This window comes from Helicoverpa zea, chromosome 16 (assembly GCF_022581195.2).
Source record: "Helicoverpa zea isolate HzStark_Cry1AcR chromosome 16, ilHelZeax1.1, whole genome shotgun sequence".
Lineage (NCBI taxonomy): Eukaryota > Metazoa > Arthropoda > Insecta > Lepidoptera > Noctuidae > Helicoverpa > Helicoverpa zea.
Genome location: NC_061467.1, coordinates 1,420,940 through 1,438,917, shown reverse-complemented (window position 1 = coordinate 1,438,917; position 17,978 = coordinate 1,420,940).

Here is a 17,978-nt window from a genome sequence, read left to right as displayed (position 1 = left end):
GGTTTGCGGTCAAAAATAACTGAAACGTAAATATAGTGACCCACATTCGTTCTTGTATTATTTGCGTTTTATTGGTTTAAATTGTAGTCTGTCATATCCGGATCCGGCATTTTATGTTTATTGTAATGAAAAGTTATAGTTTTGTTGTCAGCTTTTAGTTGTAAATAAAATAATTATATAGGCACATTGTATCACAAATATATATATGTACAGGATATTCATGTACTTATTTTAAAGTGTCAATGATTTTATGTAGTTTTTGTTTTGTTAAAATCTCCATTGTATATTATTTCCGTGTATATTTTCACATAGTTTTTTTCGTTTGATGACTTCCAATCGGAGTTTAGATATTTGTGTTTAACTTAGGTAAATAAAAGCGCATATTTTCTAAAACTACAGAAAATGTGAACTAAAAAATAAATATCTACATACCTAGGAGAAATATCGTAAACTGGTTTCTTAATTTACACCGATCACGTTTTTATGTAAAATAACTATCATTTAAAATTCGTATGTGTTATGTAATTTTTTTTTTTAACACGACGTAGGGCAGATGAGGTTGTCAAGTAAGGTTTTATTGATTTCGATATGGAAAATTCCATGGGTTTTTATTGGAGGAAAATAACTAAGCTTTAGTCACAATACAACGTTTGTATTTTCGTTTTCCTGGTTTCAGAAAAGATATTTTGATAGTAATTAAAAATTATAAAAACTAAACCTAAAGGTGGAATAGAGTCAAGTTTTTAAAACTTTCGGTGGGTTATTTTAGCATAATTTGTGAAACAAAATAAAATATAGGGACGTATCTATATCTACAGGAAAGACGTCGAATTTTAGAAGATTGGCTAGATAAAGTTTTTTCCAAGAGGTGAAAACCAGTCAAAAACTAGTTTGGATAAAAAATTGATTACGTAAAGAATTTCTATCTCATTTACATTTAAATTTTATGTCCATGCCTTCATAATGTTATGTATTCTATTTTATGGTTTCCAGTTTTGTAGTTTTACGTTCTTTCTTTTTGTACCTATGTATATTTAATTAAAACTTATTCTAGTTATTTCTGTCGTCTTTTGAGATTTATAGAGTTTTCTGGGACTTAAGTTGTTTTTTTTTATAATTGAAGTTATATTTATTAAAGTTTTATATAATCGTAAGCGATTAACATTGTACCTAATAGGTAGATATGAAGTCTTACAATATTTTCAATCAAGTCATCGTGAAAGTTTACAAAAATGCAAAGAAAGTTAAAAAAACATTACATAAAAGTTACACAACTGTCCATTATCTAAAAGAAGGTAACTGAAAAGAAACCGCAACTCGCCTACGCTGTTTACTTAATAATAATAAAAAAACATTGTTTAACGAGAGAGCGTCTACATTATAGTTCGGCCATTCAGAGAATGCGTTCCTGACACGTCGCGATTGAACTGACGACGTAACTTTGCAATGGCGTTGCAGTTACGATAAAAATATTTTTGCTGGTTGTTTACCGTTTTAACAATTGAGGAGCATTAAAACAACATTATTATATCAATAATCAATGAATGTAGTTACGTCGTCAGTTCAATCGCGACGTGTCAGGAACGCATTCTCTGAATGGCCGAACTATAATTCATAAAACCAATTAGGCCGTTGTACGCGAGACACAATTGATTTTCTGTTGTTTTATAATTAGCGACATACAAACAGTTAATCTGAGATCTTATATTAATATTAATTAAACATATTCGGTCATTATCAGGGTTTTCTGTCTCCTCTATGGTCGGTTGGCGCGCAAACTGAGCGTGACTTACTCTACGTTTGTGATGAGCGGAGCGGAAAATCTGTCATTGTTTATTTTTTTAAATTTCGATTGCTACACGCTAAGCTGGCTGGAAATCATTTTTATTGAGTTTGCTTGACGTTGGAATGCGTCGTTGACGCCTTGTGTAACGTACCTAATTTTTTTGTCAAGAGATTTATATACTTGGTTGCGACTTGTTATATCGTGTTTTACGATACAATAAATAATTTTTATTTATTTCTGTACATAAAAGTTGAAGATTAATTCTAATTATTATTGATTCTCACACTTCACAGGTGTTTAATCTTAAGCCTGTATGACAGTGAAGGTTGTATGTAAATGTACAAGCTCTTTACCGACCCACTTCTACGTAACATAGCACAAAGCTTTGGCATACTTAATGAGGATTAGGACTGATTTCACTACTACATAGTACGTAGAAAACTGTCAGATAAATAGACTGTTGGAATGATGTATTTTAGTACGTATTTATCGAAAACTAGCCGTTTTCCCACGGTTTCAACCGCGTCCCAAGGGGACTGCTGTCCGTACAGGGATAAGATATAGCCTATGTTACTTGAGGAGAGTGTAGCTTTCCAACAGTGAAAGAATTATCCAAATCGGTTCCGTAGTATCGGAGCCTTCAGGATGCAAAAAACGAAAGTTTCCTCTTTATTTGTTGGAATTGCTATAGGACCTTTCAATTGATCGCAGTCTTCAGTTGTTAAGGTACCATTCTCTATTCAATGTACTCGTAGATACTAGTTACTTCTAAGACAGCATTCCTAAGTTACAATATAACAATCCGTAACTAAATCATCATCAGGAAAACCAACTATGGTCTGACCGTTTTCGTGAAGTTGACAGTTGCTGTCAGTCCGTACAAACAACGGTATTTTCCATTGAACACTGACAGCTGTCAACTGGACCGAAAAACGGAATAGGTGTAGTTGTTGATCCGATCAAGCGTCACAATTATGTGACATGCAATACCAGTCCTGATGCCTGATTCATATCTACACAACAATTTATCGCAAGGTTGTTCGTCATTGGCACTCCCGATTTCATTAACATTATCTTAATGACTCATTTCGTATAAATGCAGTTTGCACCACGTGGTGGGGCTGACTTATTATTACAATGTACTCTGCTGAATTTTTCAACTCGTGTTGCTTTTGCTGTTTTGTACAGTCAGAGACATACACATTAATACGGTCAAGGTACTTTATTTGCAACATTAAAAACTATATAGTTATGTAGGAAATTCTTTCTTTTGATGCAGGTCCAAATAAACTGTAACAATGCTGTACTGGACTACTTCTGTATGATTCTTTCGCCTAGCATAAAATTATTTTACCAGTCCTCTGATTTTCCTGCAATATTATTTTCAATCCTGTACCCATTAAATGATGTACGTGTCGGTTCAAAAAAACCGCAACTCATTTCAGAATTGCTTCTTTATCTAATCTTGTAGCTTCTAAACTAATGGAAAAGCTATCAAAGCACCAACTGAATGAAACACCCTTTTTATTCCACTATAAAGTTTTTGCAATTTCAGAATCATTACACACACGTTGTTTCAACAACACAAGAACTTTAATCGCGGTAATTATGTGACATATATTTAAATACAAAAAAATGATTCATGAGGTCGTATGTTGCAAAAAATCGCTCATTACGCTAATGTGGTACTTACCTTATAATGTGACAAAGTAATTAACTGCGGATTTCAATACCTGATCTATCCTTAGTTCTGGTTAGAGATTGACATCAACTTCACATAAATTATTTCTTTTTTATCCTAACTCTCCAATAACGGGCCTGCTGGAAGTAATTTCTTATGGCATACCTAATAAGCTGTACATTTGTAAAAAATTTCTTCTGTCTGTGTTCTGTGTACATAGCAAAACAAGGCATGGATCGATTATTAAAATCCGCATTAAAGACGCGTGCGTATGGCGCGAAATTAAATCGCGTAGGCCATGTTGAATATTTTAATAATGTTTTTATAAATAAAACTGGTCGTATTTATGTGGATTAAGGTTTTATTTGTTACTTTGCATATTTTGTAGGATTTTCCTTATTAGGTCCGTGTCTTTTTGAATCTATAATGTATTTTTAATCTCGTTTCGTATCACGTGAGTTTGAAGTTTAGTCTTTGATTGTAATGTTGGGGTGTCCTTTTTAAATTAGGGCGAATGAAATCTTTATTCCGGGGCCTTTTCCAAAGACCTCTTCAAAGTATACTTTTCTTATTCATTTTACTATCTTGCAGTTACATTGATTTACCACTATATCCATAGATATTTCATTCAAGTTAGGTACTTTAAATCTACGTCATAGAATCTCAAAGCCAGCTACACAACATCCATTCAAATAATGACTACCAAAAATTTCGACATAACCAAATTGAGATTTAACTAACTACATAATTCATATATTCACAAACTAACAATATCAATTTAAATGGTTGTAGGCGTCAGGTGGGTTATATTCTTACATTCGTAACAAGTGATGTTGGCTCAAGGTGATCAACTGCTGATCATCGTACCACAGATTATAAAATACTTCTTGTAATTGCGCTCGTACTGCCCTTGGAATTTATAAGAAGATTTTAATATATTCCAGTTTTGTATATCACTTCTTATAATATACAGAGTTGTGAGCCTGTTTGTTAGCGAGTTTAACACGACTGAAAGGATTGTCATGTGGTTTTCACCTATATATAGAAAAGGTATTAAGCTTGGCGATTCGATAAAAAAGGGTAAGAACCATAATTTATGTTCACGTGATACCCTGGCTGGTCATTAACTTGCTGAAGAATTGGTTCGTTTTGGGCGCTTTGCTACAAAATCCCAATTGATAGCCTAATTCCCAAAGTCCATATTGTATTTAAATCCACATGGCCATAAAGAACTAATTTAAAAAGTACCATACTTTTGGTAGACTCAAGTGACACAGCTGGTTAATCTGTAGGCTGTTGAGAAGGCAAACGAGATATTTGCGAACCATTTGGGTTGAGTGTGTATTGTACGAGTATTTGTATTTCCTTATAGTAGTGTGGTACTTAGTCATTAAATAAAGAACTAGTATTACTGTCGTTTGGCCATTGAGCTGATATTGGTTTTGAGATTATACGCAATGTAGACTTAGGAGTTATGTAACACATTTATAGGTATCTTTAGATTTATTTTATGTTTAAATGGCTGAAAATAAATCTGTTATTATCTGTCAAAGGGTCCTTAATCTATGGGTATTAACTGACAGCAAGCTTTAGTCTATGGCTAGGTATTTACAGACGGCAACATTTTTTCCAATCATTAAGGTTCTTAATTGTCCAGATTTTTGAACATAAATCTTTAAAATATTGAGTTAAATTGTCTTATAAGTAAGCCTACAAGTTAATAGGGCAGATTACAATAACAGGTTATTCAATGGCACTATATACTTAGTGGAGCAGGTTATGATAAGTATCTAACTTGTGTTCAGTAGGCAATTATCGAATTTATATACTGACATACATACCTTATTCAATATATTCGCAATTAATTAGGGTTCAAAGTAATTAACCTCATTGGTACATTAATTGGTAACTGAGCAATACTAGTAATTATTTATCTGTACAAATATAATGAAGGGGAAACATTTTGTTTGTTTGTACCCTAAAGGCTCCGAAACTGTTGAAGGGATTTGAAAATTCTTTCACAGTTGGACACGTACATTTTTCCCATAACATAATCTATAACATAAGCTATATTTTATTCCGGTACCGGAGTAGTTCCCACGGGACGCGAGTAAAACCTCCGGAAAACGGGTAGTTAACTTTATTCGCAAAATCTATTTATACAAGCTTTTTATTGACACTATATTGAACGAAAACCAATCAACCATTAAACCTTAATTACATAGGAAAACTAAAATTAAACCTCATTTTAATCTTCGGCCCAAAAAAGTTAAAGGCTGAATAAACAACAATACCGTTGTGAAAAAAAACACGGAAGCCATTTTGTCTTGATTGGTCAAATGAACCGATATTCTGAGTCGTTTCAATTAATTTTATGGCTGTTTGCCACAATGTCTGGTCGCCCTTGCTTGCCGAAAAAGGCTTGAAGATTGCATGGATCATGGTTCTGCGTAGATTATTCTGGAATTTATGTGATGAAATCGTAACAGAAGTGAATCACAATGATTCAAAAATGGAACTGTCATTTTTGTTTATAGCAAGGTTAGGTTGCATCTATTTCGGAAATCAAATGTTTATTATACTGAATACCATTCATTTACCCAGCCTTTTCTTAGCCATATGACCATAATGTAGGTTTATTTACGTCTATATTTTAACTTTTCATTGACAATAGTAGTATTAGTTAGTATTTTCCACTTTCCTAGACTTGTAATTTGCAACATCTATGACAGTGTTGGCATACAAAAATAGCTGAAACTACTTATTTGACCCTCAAAGACTTAACCATATTGGCAGAGGTCCAAAATAAATGATGTCTGATTGATACGTTGCATGTTTACTGTCTGTATCTTCGTACCTACTAAGTTACTGATTAATCTTACTTTTTTATGCTTGATATTTCTTATTCAAAACCTTGTAACGTCTAATTTGGTTTTCAAAGTCATTATTATCTATCTTTTTAACTTTTCCTGCTTAGGCTGACAAAATTACGTAGACGAAGATGTCTTGATCAGGAAAACTGGGGCCCGATTCTCCTAATTTTACTTAAGCGCCATTCGATTGACGTTCGACTCGATTCGACTGAGATCCAATCCCGACTCGATTACGATTGAAGCGTATGTGGCATTCCGCTATTTTTTCTTTGAAATAAAGGTTTTTATCCTTTTCTGTCATTCAATAATGAATCATTTTGTCTGCAAATGATTTACGATTGCAAAATGATTGTACAGCAAACTACCGTATAGACCAAAATCATCAAAATAGCAGACCAATCGCACACCAATCAAATGTCAATCGAATACGATTGGTCTTTTATTAGTAGCAGAATGCCCGATATGGTTAAAACTGCTATTACGATCATATTGCGATTCGATTTCTATTAGATTTTGACATTATTAACTTAGGAGAATCGGGGCCCTGGGGTTCATAATATTTACTTAATCCGGTTACCAAAACCACAAGGTAGCAACTGTCCAATTCTATATTAAACTAGCTTTTGCCCGCGGCTTCGCTCCCGTCAACTGACTTCTCTACTTTACCCTATTTTTTTTCATAAGAACCTTCTCCTGACAATAACAAACACAACAAAAAAATAATTAGCCAAATTGGTCCAGGCGTTGTTGAGTTATGCGCTTACCAACACATTTTGCGATTCATTTTTATATTATAGATATGGCTATTAGTACTCAGTCACCGAATACACCGAATCTCCGAATCACCATAAACTGGCATGGTATACAAGTGCTCTTCTATATGAGTTCTTCAGTATCAATCGTGGTTAGTATTCCACGTCAGAGGCCATGAAACGGATTTCAGAAAACTGACAATCCCTACAGGCACTCCATAAGAAGAAGAGTTTTGTACTCGGCTTTAGACTCATATAGGACCTGATTATTCCAGGGGCCCGATTCTCCTAAGTTATTACTGTCAAAATCGAATAGAAATCGAATAGCAATATGATCGCAATAGCAGTTTTAACCATATCGGGCATTCTGCTACTAATATAGAACCAATCGTATTCGATTGACATTTGATTGGTGTGCGATTGGTCTGCTATTTTGGTGATTTTGGTCTATACGGTAGTTTGCTGTACAATCATTTTGCAATCGTAAATCATTTGCGGACAAAATGATTCATTATTGAATGACAGAAAAGGATAAAAACGTTTATTTCAAAGAAAAAATAGCGGAATGCCACATACGTTTCAATCGTAATCGAGTCGGGATTGGATCTCAGTCGAATCGAGTCGAACGTGAATCGTATGTCGCTTAAGTAAAATTAGGAGAATCGGGCCCCTGAGTTGCTACCAATCGATTGTAAAATTACAATGACCAAGTACAGCATATGTAAAGACAAGTTCTACTACTCATGTATTATGCTCATCGCGATCGCCTGAATCGAGTTAAAGGTCACTCCGAGTGCTGAATAACTGAGTAATTGCTTTACGATATACGGGGTTGGAATGTTAAGTACAGCCTTTGTTTTTCCTGGTAGTAGGTTTTATATGGGGCCTTAGTTGTTGAGATTTTTTTTTAATGGGAATAAATGTGGCCTGTGTTTTATAGTGTCTATTGCTGGTTAGTTATTTCTGTGAGTTATAAATTGTTTTGTTTTAATTTAATTCAGTTAGAGTTATCATGATATTCAGTTTTTATTACATTTTTAGATTAAGTTGTTTGACCAGATTTGATTGAAGCCTACAATTTGCAGTGTCAAGTTTCATCTTTAATGATTGCACGATCATATTAATGAATTAATCGTTCTTAAATATTAATCTGATAACCAGGAAATATCGCTGCAAATCTAAGTTCAGGTAGTGTAAAATTTAAAATACTAGTAATTCACCAATTTTAAATACCAAATGCATCCAAATTTGATAAAAATATGCGTATGTATGAATTGCGCAAAAGCTTAAAAATATTTGCTTGCACGTGATGGAACGGTTGGCCATGAAATCCCGAGGTATTTTCAACTACTTATAAATATGTAAAACATGCGTCCTTGTGTCGTAATGGTGTTTAGTACCATTCAGTGGGTCAATGGAGTTAGTACTTTGTGAAATAATCTACTAACTGTTGTAAATTGATTAAAGACTCCATGGTTGTACATATGTCAGAAATTATTGATACTGGCCACTATAAAAAAAGTTTTTGTATTACTTCCTTGAGTTTCAAAATAAATGATTTCTATTTTGCAAATAGATGATTTTATTTCAAATAAATAATGCGTCAAAACATTAAAATAACACTCTGTATTACAATTATTCTATACACAACGTTAACATATATTTTTTTACGTTTTATGTAAACGATGATTGCACAGTCAGCCATGACACCCATGACAGTTCTGATTTTCCCGCGCATTGTGACAGCAAACGGAATAATGTGTAGTTGTATTGCAACATTTTACTCTATGGTAAATTGGTAACGTAATTTAGGAGATAATAGCAAACATTTTATTGCATATTGCATGTTTTTCTGTCTACGGAATAGGCGTTATGTAATAACGTGTTTTTTATGTATTTCCTTATTTATCTTTTGACGTTGTTTGAGATTACTCATGACTTTCCAAAACAAATGCTTTGTTTAAGACAGCAGATATCTTTATAGATGTTTACACTAACTTCCTATGTAATAAAATAACAACAAATAAATACCTCTTTTAACTAGTTACTGTATATTTTGTTACGTAACTACGTACCAAACAACCTTTTTATTGAACTCGCTATAAACTAGATCACACGTCGAGATAAACACAAAAAACATGAAACTCAAACCCATATTGGCAATCGTGCTATCGAGCATGGTAAAAAACCTGCGTGTTGACTGTACATTCCCGTTTTAATAAAAAAAAGGTTTTTATATAACACCTTGTGAAACTACGCAGTTCATAATGTATCTTAATGAGATCTCATTTTGAATCGATATTTACGTGTATCGATATTGAATTCTCTAAATGAATTAAACATAACTATTTGAATTATTCAAATAAATATGATGTCTTGTCGAGACTGAGCAAAAAGCTAAGCGTGTTTTTATTACAAAGAATGTTTACAATCTGACCGTTTTCTTTGGTGTAGTTGACAGCAGCTGTCAATCAGTACAAATAACACTAATTGTTTTTTTTCTTTGAAAATTGACTTCCCTTGAGCTGTCAACATTGGTTATAGCAATAGATAGTATCATAACTATAAAATCAAATAATACATGTAAAATCTGAAACCAATATCAAAGTTAACATGCCAAGTTCCAAAGCTTATGAGTTTATGCTAATAAGCCTTAACATAACAAAGCGACCAAGGCCCACGTATGGCATCCGAGCAATGCTGGCCACATAATGAGTTGTCGATTCTCGATTGATCGGTGACGAGTATTCGATATACTTATCGATTATGTTATGTTACCTACAGCAAGGTAAACAATAAAATATGGATATTAATAAGTAGGTATTGCTGATTTAAAAATGTTAAGTTATATTTTTTTATAGTACAGATATCCCAACGGTTAAGTGGAGGTAATCGATTAATGAATAAGTATAAAATAAAGTATACAGATCTCTTAAGATAAAGATATTGTAATAAAGTTATAACTCTTTTACATAGTTTAGTTTGTTTTTATTTTCTTCGGACATAAAGTTCCAGTATGACATTTCAACACATGAAATTCGTGTGATAAAAAACTGCAAAATTCGTTAAATTATTCAAATTCCGAATCCCTGAGTCACAGCGTGGCTGCAACGGAACCGAGGTTCCACTTACATGCGTATAACATTGCTTAATCGTGTTACTGACCATATCCGACCATCTGATGTGCAAATAAAGATATCTATTTATTCTTGAAGATTTATTAAAATATTTCTGCTTAGTAGTTTTGCATGGAATATACTGTAAGAATAAGTGTAAACAAGTTTTAATAGAGCCATTGATTGCTGTGATTTTAATGGATTAAAAATTCGATCTAAAATGTTTGTTGGCGCCGCAATCTATGGTACGAAGACATTTAATTTTAAATCTGAAATCTGATACATGGCCATTTTTGCCAGCTCTCTGATACACCCATGTTGACATACACCATAACTATTCACATTGAGGCGTGTCCCCTTACGCGTTGTTTGACCATGAATGGGATTTGCATAACTTTTGTCGCAACGACAAAAAAGTCGCCGCAAACCTGAACGATGAGCTTTCTATTTAATCATCAGTTAGGTAATTGTACACGTCTTTCTGCTACGCCAATTTGTTGAGGAATGCGGAATATGTAATGAAGTACGGTTAAGGCTTGGCATGGGTACCAGAATCACTTCATTGATACCTTTTAAGGTAGGAAGTAGGATTGCGGTAGAAACCTCTTTGAGTTTTGACGCGAAAGGAGGTTTAATAAGGTGAAAATGAAGCGTTTAAGTTTTCTTAATAATTTTAATTTGACTGTTACTGCATATGTGATCCATTTTGATATTTTTAAAAATCTTACGTTCATTTTACTTTAAGAAACTGTTATTAACAGTAACAGACGGAATTACGATATAGATACAAATGCACCACTTGACAGATAAACATCGTACAATATTCGCACGCATTTTATCGCACTAGCATTTCTTCACTGTATTCAAGTTAATTCCTCAACGCTTATGTCTCAACGGAAAATATCATCTTAATTACAGGAAACAGATCATTACACAAATATTCTACTCTGTCCATACATATTCAACCTCTTTAGAAACGTAGACGTAGAAACTCTTTAAGGAAATCCATAGACAAGCGCACCTAAATTAACATTTGAAGTGAGCAAAGGAATTCAACAAAAGGTCCTGTTCAGCCTATTTGGAGCAGTGCGAACATTACATAAGCTATTACTTCATTGGTTAATGTTACAGAATGTGAACCAGTTAATATAGCGAGTATTACCGGTTAATTTGTAAAATTGCCGGGTACGGTGAGAAACGGAAGCGGAAACAGGTAACTGTGGCAACATTATCAACCTTTTTTGCCGTGGTAATTGTTGATTTGCATAAATATGTAATCAGTTGTCTCCTAATGACTTTTAATATCTTGTACGTTACTGCAACGATAGTGAAAGTATTTTTTAATGTAGCTTTTACATCGGCTTTCATATAAAACCTGTACAACTTCCATTAGCAGACTATACTAGTACTTACAAATACTCAAACATTACACCCACATAAATAAACACTTATTACTATTATTTGTCTCGACACTCGACCGAGAGTCAATATTAGATAGATCATCGCCAAAAGTATGGCACCTCGTTATGTCATTAACTCTTTGCGTAATTTGTCACTAAATACGGCGAGATACGAGTGGACATGTGAAGCAATGGTAGAGATTTGGACACGTGTTTGAAAAATTCTGACGACTTTTGTACTGTGGCTATACAAATCCTGAACATTTGGACAGAAAATAATTTTTATTTTAAAATAATGTGTGGTAATACGGTCTTTTTAGATTTGTTCCTAACACTAATTACCAATAGATATCTAATCTAACATAAGTAATTGTGCAAGTGCAATCAAAGCTCAATCTAACCTATACATTATTACTCGAACCTTATATCCACGTAAGATAAATTCCAATCACAATAAAATTCTCCCAATAATTAGGTAATTAATAATAAGAGCGAAATCAAAGCTGTCACTGACGCAACTGTTGGATAAGATCTCGCTAAACAAGTCATTTGCTCAGAGAAAGTTACTCCCACAGATGCGGCGGCCATCTTGTGGGTGAAATGCGCGCGCAAATTAGACGGATTGATGACGTATGGACTGTTTGTTTATGGTATTGATAGTAAGAGTTAGAAACTCGTTTGATTGTAAAAACAAAATCTTGAATGGTGTATATGTCGCAGGGATATGATAAAAACGGGGATATGATCAATTCCCTAAGGGATTTGATCAAATCACGGAGGATGTTAAAATAACAACACGATTTTATCTTTTCTCCAAACAAATCTAGTGAATTGAACAAATCCCTAAATTGGTTCAGTGAAATGACAAAAAAATTGTCAGTTCTTGTTTGGGTCGCGCTTGCAAACACTAGGCAAGCCGTAGGTGTCATAGATGTGCCTGTAAGAAAAATAATGTTTTATGTTATTCACGATGCCTCAAATCAGCTTCATGTTTTAATAAGTGATTATTACAAATAGGCATATCATACGCAACTAAAATATTTTTTAAAGAAATTTTTGTTGATTCTTTCAAAAATTAAAATATTGTTCTGAGTAATGGTGATTTTTTATATCAATATTTCCTTGTATTGCATACACCTGATTATCATAATTATGTAGGTATATCTTACCAAATAAACCTTTAAAATATCAAAGCAAAATTATTTTTGTCATTTCACTGAACCAATCTAGTGATTTGTTCAATTCACTAGATTTGTTTAGGGAAAAGATAAAATCGTGTTGTTATTTTAACATCCTCCGTGATTTGATCAAATCCCTTAGGGAATTGATCATATCCCCGTTTTTATCATATCCCTGCGACATATAGATACGAATTATATATGGTATAGAGATAATTAATTAATTCCTAAGACAATTGCTTTTCTCGGAATCAAAAAGCATCGTTTCACAGAATGTGTCTTGAGAAATAGGCCTGTATGTTTACCCGTTAAGCTACTTATCTATCTTCCCAACGTAAAGTAAAACTCTAACCACAGTTACTTCTAAACTTACCTACAGCCGTCAGACGAGTTTATCTTTAACAACCTTAGTTACACGTTAACTTTAGCAACAACATGTAAGATTCCAATATTGTATGTAGAGAAATCAACGGCGTCGAAGAAACCGGCCATTCCTCTCAGATGTATCACTCTCACAGTTTGCGTGGGAACTAATCGTACTATACACAGTTGCTATGTTTTATTAAGTCTAGACACAAAATCATAGTGTTCACTGTGTACTTAAATTAATTGATTGAATGTTCGTTACTTATTTACTTTAGGTATTTCCTAACGTACACTTGCTAAGTGTACGTAGCACAATTCATGCATATCCTCATGAAAATCCATGCAGTATTTTTTGAGTATATCGCGAATAGACTGATAGACGGACACAGAGGAGGAATATTTTATAATATTTAGTAATAAGGGTTTATTTTAGATACAAAGTCAAACCGATCAATATTCTTTAAGAGAATATAAAAGTTGGCGAATACTCAATGAACTCTATTGTGAAAATATCCATACATGCATAATGACTACTAAGAATTTTCATAATAACTAATAAACACTTTTCTTTGTTTCAGATCAAAATGGAAGGCGGATGAAGAATGAAATGATGAACCAGAATCATCTGGGTGATGAAGCAAAATAACAACGATAGGGACCTTCTGGAAGTATCCTGAAGTTTCAGGGTAGAATTAAGAAGTTACTGATGAGAGACATTGTAAAATAAAACAAGTCAATTTGCGTGTTTCCTTGATTGACCCTTACCCCTATATACTCATTCACATCATATATTTTAAATTCCCTCAATTTTCGCCAACCTTTTCAGAGTTAGGTATAACAGAAAACTAAATAACATTAACAGATTTTCACCCATAGGTGGAAGAGGCCTTTTATAGAGGTAGTTTCATATAAAAGATAAACAGTACATAAACTTAATCGAAGTTTGTAATATGTACTTTTACTGCAACAACATAACAGAATACACTTTCATTTTGAGAACAGGAAATAATAAGAATTTTATGCTTTATCAAGAACCGGCTGGGCAAGCAAAATTTCTTCACAACTAGCTAGTTCACTGTTCTTCTAGGTAGGCTAGAAACTATATAAATGACAGGAATGGTTGTTAGTGGAACAACAAATGTTTTATCAATATGACATCTTCATAATTTCAGCCACAAGGACGTTAACTTTTGATACGCCTTTCCCTTTGATTTCCAAAAATTAACGATAACAATATTCTCTAATATTGGCATGGCAGAGCCTTTGATTACATACAATTTAGTCATCTACTCAAAGTGCTATACCGAAGTTAAAATATCTCTAAGATTGTTAACTAAGAAAACTTCGCTGCGCAAGCCACAAAAGGGAAAATAGCTTAATACAAACAAAGTAGAAACCACTTGATATTCACAGCGTCTGCTAAACCGGCCCACAAGTGGGTCGCGGATGATACAACTCTAGTCATTTATTAGCTAAGCTTAGCATCGTTACTTCATATAAATAACTGTGCGGTGGTAAGTAAGACACTGAATTGCTCGTTGTTTTTTGTAAGGAAGGAGCAACTGTGTTCGTAGAACTCCCTTATACTTAGTTCAATGAGATGTTTATTTTCATTATTGCTGAATCACCAAATATTAAGGTAAGGTACGTATCTTATAATAGAGGGGAAGCAATCCGGAGTAAATCATAGTTCTCGAAAAGTAGGGTCCTATATTCTTATTAGCTGTACCTAAAATTTATTTTGTCGAATAGATAACTGGACAAAAGCTTCACAAAAGAAATTATAAATGCATATATAATACTACTGATTACATTTTGCTAATGTTTGAAAAAGCTGTCCTGCAGTCGAACCTTCTTTTTGCTAAGCTCTATACCGCAGGCTCTAGTACAAATGAAATCTCTATGATTACATTACCAAGTACCATAGACAATATATCTATATCTACATTATAAAGGTAAAGTAAACAAGCAGGTTTATATACCAGTCTCACGAGAGTATCCAGTATCGTAAGATGCGCAAGAGTCACGACTGTCGGTTGTTTATTGAAGTAAGTATGTTCTGCAGTTTATAGCCACTGATTTGAAGATAGCTTTGAATATTGTGGTAGCTACGGTGGGTTGCACAATTTGGATATCGAAATTAAAAGATTTTATTGGGAGTCTTGTCACGATAAAAGTGGTTAAAATTTTGACCATTTTAAATTAATTAACTATTGAAACTGACTTGACAAAAATGTTTACTATCAGTTTGAGATAATACAGTCAAAGAACTATGATAAGAAAATTTATGCCTACTATTTATGAAGATCTAAAAGATCTGAAGTAACTTCAGTAATTTTCAGTTATTTTGCCACCGAAAGGTGATTTTGGTAGTCGCAAGTATCAGAAGGGAAACACATTTTTACTGAGAAACCCTTAATAACTTCAAATTAAACTTTCAATAAAATATAGCGCCTGTCACAGGTCGTGCGTGTTGCTAATTTTATTTAACTGCAAACGCACTTTCAACACAGTATCTAAACTTGACTAACCAATATACCAATACCAAGTTAAGAGCCTAATCAGCAACTCAAACATGTCACTTTATCAATGAACATATACTTATGTCGACATACCTAATATCCTATATTCATCGATAAACCCTAGGCTACATTGCCTAGACTACGTTGCCTAGGCTACGTTGCCTACGCCAGGCTGCCTAGCATTAGGTATCATTTAGCCGTTAGGTAAAGCGGAAAGTGAAGGGCACCCTAGGCCGACAATCTCATGTGTGTTTAAAATTCTAATGCAATGCAGGTCATTGCTATAACACTATATTTTTTAAGATTAAGTAGGTTTTAGCGAATGTGTTAGAACCTACATTCATTAAAGGTCTATTTCGGTTTTTAAATAAATCAAAACTTGGAAAACTAATAGGTGATGTTATGAAAAGCTTTCTTATTTAGTAAAGGTGCTTTTGAAGCTTTGCCCTATCCTTATTTCAACTTAGTGTCTTGTTGACTTTTATATCTAAACGATTAAATCCATGGTTTCTTAATTCTTTTGACAATTTTTCTTTAAACTAAGATCCTGCTCTTTTGTTACGATGAATAATAAAGTAAGCTACACATCTACAATAATTGAAAAAAATATACAACTTATTTTTATCTGAAATTATTTACAGCAACTTAAGTATTTATTTCAACGATGTTATTTTAAACTACTTCGTGCTTAACAAACTGCAAAATAATTACTAACTAGTTAGGCACGTTGACGAGAATTTAGAATTGCGCCTGAAGGCAATTCCTTGAAAACTAAAGGTACCACAAAACAGTTGCTTTCAAATACTCACTACGAATTTTAAGAACCGATCCATCCATTCTTTGCGATTAGAGATTGTTTATATGAAGCTAATGTTAAACTTCGATCTCCAATCGCAAAATGGATAGATTGCATATTGAAATCTGCAGTAAACGCAATAAACGAAGTTTCTATATTCAAATAGTGGTCAATACATCATTAATTTAATGTCAGTGCATTCTAAATTCAAATTCGTAACAGATGTCCAATCTCCTGTCATCGGATTGGTTGTTGATATTAGTGTCAACCAATCGTGATGAGGTACAAGAATATTGACAGCAGATTTAATGCCTGTCACTTCTAGATAGATAAATGGAACACATTATTCATAATACAAAGATAGAGTATATTTGGGATAGAATATATTTTACATTTTTATTATTGTAGGGGACACTTTCGAACAAGAGGTCTAGGTTAAATCAAATCATGCAAACCTTTTTTGGTATGTAAAGTGAATATTTCAAGTACATACACTTCGGATGGGTAGTATATGTACATACCTATACATGTAAGTTATGTCAAAAAGTTTTTACACACTACTTATGTAAAGTGCCTAATCCAAACTAATATTATAAATGCGAAAGTAACTCTGTCTGTCTGTCTGTCTTTTCTTCACGCCTAAACTACTGAACCGATTTGTGTGAAATTTGGTACAGACATAGTTTGAAACTTGAGAAACGACATAGGATAGTTTTTATTACAAAAAAAAAAATATTCCGGACATATAGCGCCATCTATTGGTCAAATCAAAAATCTGCTGGTAGTCACTATTCCACGCGAACGAAGTTGCGGGCAAAAGCTAGTTATGAATAAAATGAAGAAAGTATATATGAATCTCTACATTGAGAAGAATGGAGTGTATCTAAGTACGTGTACCACTATATGTGAAACTTAGCAGGTAACGGTAATGTTTCTTAATAATAAATAACAACAAAACGCGTGAATCCTAAAGGTGTAATTTCAGAACCATTGTGTTATAAGTATGTTCTTGTAAATTGGAATGGCAAAGCAATCTAAGCTGCACTATGAATGACTCAGATTCTACCTCTATAAACGCTATAAGATTGTCTATGAATGAATTCAACGTCAACGCTACGTTGCCTTTTGAAAAATTGAAAGATAATGTAAAATATTTTTTTTAATTACATATTTTAAGTCTTGCTAGACTTTTAGTTATTGAAAGATTTAAACTGAAATATCTATACTAATATAATAAAGAGGAAAACATTTTTTGTTTGTTTATACCCCAAACGAAATCTCTTGATCCTAGCTAGTCAAAATAATCAAAAGAAATGCTACACGTTATATGATAGGTACTTTTAATAACATTAAGCATGCTGATGTTATATCAAAGTAATTAAAGCATAAACTCTGAGCAATAGCCGAAAATTGATTTAAAAATATAACTTGTCTTCATAATTAAGTGCAAGTTATCATAAAAATTATGCCAAGATTGGCGTTTGACGTGCAACAAAAACGCGCCACGC